This window comes from Durio zibethinus, unplaced genomic scaffold (assembly GCF_047325235.1).
Source record: "Durio zibethinus cultivar Kanyao isolate XHJ-2024 unplaced genomic scaffold, ASM4732523v1 HiC_scaffold_3, whole genome shotgun sequence".
In the NCBI taxonomy this organism is placed as follows: Eukaryota; Viridiplantae; Streptophyta; class Magnoliopsida; order Malvales; family Malvaceae; genus Durio; species Durio zibethinus.
The window spans coordinates 2,044,074-2,049,073 of NW_028323044.1; positions in this window are offsets into that span (position 1 = coordinate 2,044,074).

Here is a 5,000-nt window from a genome sequence, read left to right on the forward strand (position 1 = left end):
CCAAACAAGCAAATCCCACACCGAGGGTGCGCAGGTGCCGATGGTGGTCGAGGCATGTGCCCGCAACAAGGGCCAACGTGAGCCGATGGTGGTCGAGGCAACCGCCCGCACCAGCTCGAGGCATGTGCCCACACCAAGGCCCGGCATGTATCGATGGTGTTCGACGTAGGGGCAATCTTCTGCTGATGGTGGTCGAGGCAAGAGCCCGCACCAAGGGCCAGCGTGTGCCCATGGTGCTCGAGGCAACCGTCCGCACCAGGGCCCAGCGTGTGCCGATGGTGGTCGAGGCAACCGCCCGCACCAGGGCCCAGCGTGTGCCGATGGTGCTCGAGGCAACCGCCCGCACCAAGGGCCGGCTTGTGCCGATGGTGTTCGAGGCAACCGCCCGCACCAGGGCCCAGCGTGTGCCGATGGTGGTCGAGGCAACCGCCAGCACCAGGGCCCAGCGTGTGCCGATGGTGGTCGAGGCAACCGCCCGCACCAGGGCCCAGCGTGTGCCGATGGTGGTCGAGGCAACCGCCCGCACCAAGGCCGAGCGTGTGCCGATGGTGGTCGAGGCAAGCGCCCGCACCAGGGCCCAGCGTGTGCCGATGGTGGTCGAGGCAAGCGCCCTCACCAAGGCCGAGCGTGTGCCGATGGTGGTCGAGGCAACCGCCCGCACCAGGGCCCAGCGTGTGCCGATGGTGGTCGAGGCAAGCGCCCGCACCAAGGCCGAGCGTGTGCCGATGGTGGTCGAGGCAAGCGCCCGCACCAGGGCCCAGCGTGTGCCGATGGTGGTCGAGGCAAGCGCCCTCACCAAGGCCGAGCGTGTGCCGATGGTGGTCGAGGCAACCGGCCGCACCAAGGGCCGGCGTGTGCCGATGGTGTTCGAGGCAACCGCCCGCACCAGGGCCCAGCGTGTGCCGATGGTGGTCGAGCCAGGAGCCCGCACCAAGGGCCGGCTTGTGCCGATGGTGTTCGGGGCAAGCGCCCGCACCAGGGCCCAGCGTGTGCCGATGGTGCTGGGGGCAAGCGCCCGCCCCAGGGCCCAGCGTGTGTCGATGGTTATCGGGGCAACCGGCCGCACCAGGGCCCAGGGTCTGCCGATGGTGCTCGAGGCAACCGCCCGCACCAAGGCTCAGCATGTGCCGATTGTGATCGAGGCAACAACCCACACCAGGGCCCAGCTTGTGCCGATGGCGGTCGAGGCAAGTGCCCGTACCGAAGGGCAGCCTATGCCGATGATGGTCGATGCATGTGCCATCACCATGCGTCATCATGTGCCATTGATGGTCGAGGCCTTGGCCGAAGTTCGATTTTGAGCCACGGTGCCCATGCTTGGCTCCAGCATGTGCTGGTGCCGCATTTTTTTCACTCGGGACAGCATCGCCGGAGCATCGCCGGAGTACCGCCGGAGAACCTGACCGGCGGCATTGGGGTTCCGGCGATTGGGAGGGGGGCCGGGGGGGTGTGCGCAAATGATGTGCGATGGGTGCTGGTACTTGGCCTTGTGTTGGCCCCCTATCCCTCATCAAACCTCTGAGAATTCACACCCCCTTAAAGAGCATTTGAGATTTTACAGGTTTGCTACCAGTAGCCGTTAAAGTGTCTGAAATGGGGACACTTTTTTCAAACGGTCACAAAATCTTCTCTACTTCGAGTTTTTAGCTGAATTTTTTTGTGCATGCCAACAAAAATAGAAGGATCATGCCTACAAAATTTGGTGCCAAAAATCCTTATAAAAAAATTTTAAAAAATCCCGAACCGCAAAAAGTTTCGAAAATCGTGAAAAATAGAAAACGAGTCATCTTCCAACGAAACTTCACGTGAAGGCTTAGGGGACCATTGTATGAATTTACAAGCCATAAAAATGGCATTGGCACGACAGAAATTTGAAGATGTGCCTAAACCCACCAGGGCCCAGCGTGTGCCGATGGTGGTCGAGGCAACCGCCCGCACCAGGGCCCAGCGTGTGCCGATGGTGCTCGAGGCAACCTGTCGCACCAGGGCCCAGCGTGTGCCGATGGTGATCGAGGCAACCTGCCGCACCAGGGCCCAGCGTGTGTCCATGGTGGTCGAGGCAAGCGCCCGCACCAGCGCCCAGCGTGTGCCGATGGTGCTCGAGGCAAGCGCCCGCACCAGGGCCCAGCGTGTGCCGATGGTGCTCGAGGCAAGCGCCCGCACCAGGGCCCAGCGTGTGCCGATGGTGGTCGAGGCAACCGCCCGCACCAGGGCCGATAGTGTGCCGATGGTGCTCGAGGCAACCTGTCGCACCAGGGCCCAGCGTGTGCCGATGGTGATCGAGGCAACCTGCCGCACCAGGGCCCAGCGTGTGTCCATGGTGGTCGAGGCAAGCGCCCGCACCAGCGCCCAGCGTGTGCCGATGGTGCTCGAGGCAACCTGCCGCACCAGGGCCCAGCGTGTGCCGATGGTGCTCGAGGCAACCTGCCGCACCAGGGCCCAGCGTGTGCCGATGGTGCTCGAGGCAACCTGCCGCACCAGGGCCCAGCGTGTGCCGATGGTGCTCGAGGCAACCGACCGCACCAGGGCGGAGCGTGTGCCGATGGTGGTCGAGGCAGGCGCCCGCACCAGGGCCCAGCGTGTGCCGATGGTGCTCGTGGCAACCGACCGCACCAGGGCCGACCGTGTGCCGATGGTGCTCGAGGCAAGCGGCCGCACCAGGGCCCAGCGTGTGCCGATGGTGGTCGAGGCAACCGCCCGCACCAGGGCCCAGCGTGTGCCGATGGTGCTCGAGGCAAGCGCCCGCACCAGGGCCGAGCGTGTGCCGATGGTGGTCGAGGCAAGCGCCCGCACCAGGGCCCAGCGTGTGCCGATGGTGCTCGAGGCAACCGACCGCACCAGGGCGGAGCGTGTGCCGATGGTGGTCGAGGCAAGCGCCCGCACCAGGGCCCAGCGTGTGCCGATGGTGGGCGAGGCAACCTGCCGCACCAGGGCCCAGCGTGTGCCGATGGTGATCGAGGCAACCGACCGCACCAGGGCCCAGCGTGTGCCGATGGTGCTCGAGGCAAGCTGCCGCACCAGGGCCCAGCGTGTGCCGATGGTGCTCGAGGCAACCTGCCGCACCAGGGCCCAGCGTGTGCCGATGGTGCTCGAGGCAACCTGCCGCACCAGGGCCCAGCGTGTGCCGATGGTGGTCGAGGCAACCTGCCGCACCAGGGCCCAGCGTGTGCCGATGGTGGTCGAGGCAACCTGCCGCACCAGGGCCCAGCGTGGGCCCAGCGTGTGCCGATGGTGGTCGAGGCAACCTGCCGCACCAGGGCCCAGCGTGTGCCGATGGTGCTCGAGGCAACCGACCGCACCAGGGCGGAGCGTGTGCCGATGGTGGTCGAGGCAAGCGCCCGTGTCACGGACCTAAGGGGGAGTCCTGAATCCCACATCGAACATAATAGGAAGGTCCATGGGGTATAAAAGGGTTCACACCATCTCCGCCTTGTGAGGCGCCTTTTGTAGGACAAAACCGTGAGGCCAGGGGGTCAGAGCGGACAATACCTCACAAGGGTGTGAACCGTGGCAGGAAGGCTGATCTGGGACGCCGGAAGGGTGAATGCCCGGGTCCCGGAGCCGCGCGGGTTCGGAGCTTGAGTCTCGACCCGTGACAAGTGGTATCAGAGCCAGCCCTAAACCGTTCGATCCACGCCGAGCGCCTCGAGGGAGGTAGGCAGGGTGGCCGGCCTCCGTGACGAGGGCGTCACGAGGTTGGGTGCGGGAGAATGTCACGGACCTAAGGGGGAGTCCTGAATCCCACATCGAACATAATAGGAAGGTCCATGGGGTATAAAAGGGTTCACACCATCTCCGCCTTGTGAGGCGCCTTTTGTAGGACAAAACCGTGAGGCCAGGGGGTCAGAGCGGACAATACCTCACAAGGGTGTGAACCGTGGCAGGAAGGCTGATCTGGGACGCCGGAAGGGTGAATGCCCGGGTCCCGGAGCCGCGCGGGTTCGGAGCTTGAGTCTCGACCCGTGACACCCGCACCAGGGCCCAGCGTGTGCCGATGGTGGTCGAGGCAACCTGCCGCACCAGGGCCCAGCGTGTGCCGATGGTGCTCGAGGCAACCGACCGCACCAGGGCCGAGCGTGTGCCGATGGTGCTCGAGGCAAGCTGCCGCACCAGGGCCCAGTGTGTGCCGATGGTGCTCGAGGCAACCGCCCGCACCAAGGCCCAGCGTGTGCCGATGGTGATCGAGGCAACCGACCGCACCAGGGCCCAGCGTGTGCCGATGGTGGTCGAGGCAACCTGCCGCACCAGGGCCCAGCGTGTGCCGATGGTGGTCGAGGCAACCTGCCGCACCAGGGCCCAGCGTGTGCCGATGGTGGTCGAGGCAACCTGCCGCACCAGGGCCCAGCGTGTGCCGATGGTGGTCGAGGCAAGTGCCCGCACCAGGGCCCAGCATGTGCCGATGGTGCTCGAGGCAACCGACCGCACCAGGGCCCAGCGTGTGCCGATGGTGCTCGAGGCAACCTGCCGCACCAGGGCCCAGCGTGTGCCGATGGTGGTCGAGGCAACCTGTCGCACAGGGCCCAGCTTTTGCCGATGGTGATCGAGGCAACCGGCCGCTCCAGGGCCCAGCGTGTGCCGATGGTTATCGGGGCAACCGGCCGCACCAGGGCCCAGGGTCTGCCGATGGTGCTCGAGGCAACCGCCCGCACCAAGGCTCAGCATGTGCCGCTGGTGATCGAGGCAACAACCCACACCAGGGCCCAGCTTGTGCCGATGGCGGTCGAGGCAAGTGCCCGTACCGAAGGGCAGCCTATGCCGATGATGGTCGATGCATGTGCCATCACCATGCGTCATCATGTGCCATTGATGGTCGAGGCCTTGGCCGAAGTTCGATTTTGAGCCACGGTGCCCATGCTTGGCTCCAGCATGTGCTGGTGCCGCATTTTTTTCACTCGGGACAGCATCGCCGGAGCATCGCCGGAGTACCGCCGGAGAACCTGACCGGCGGCATTGGGGTTCCGGCGATTGGGAGGGGGGCCGGGGGGGTGTGCGCACATGAC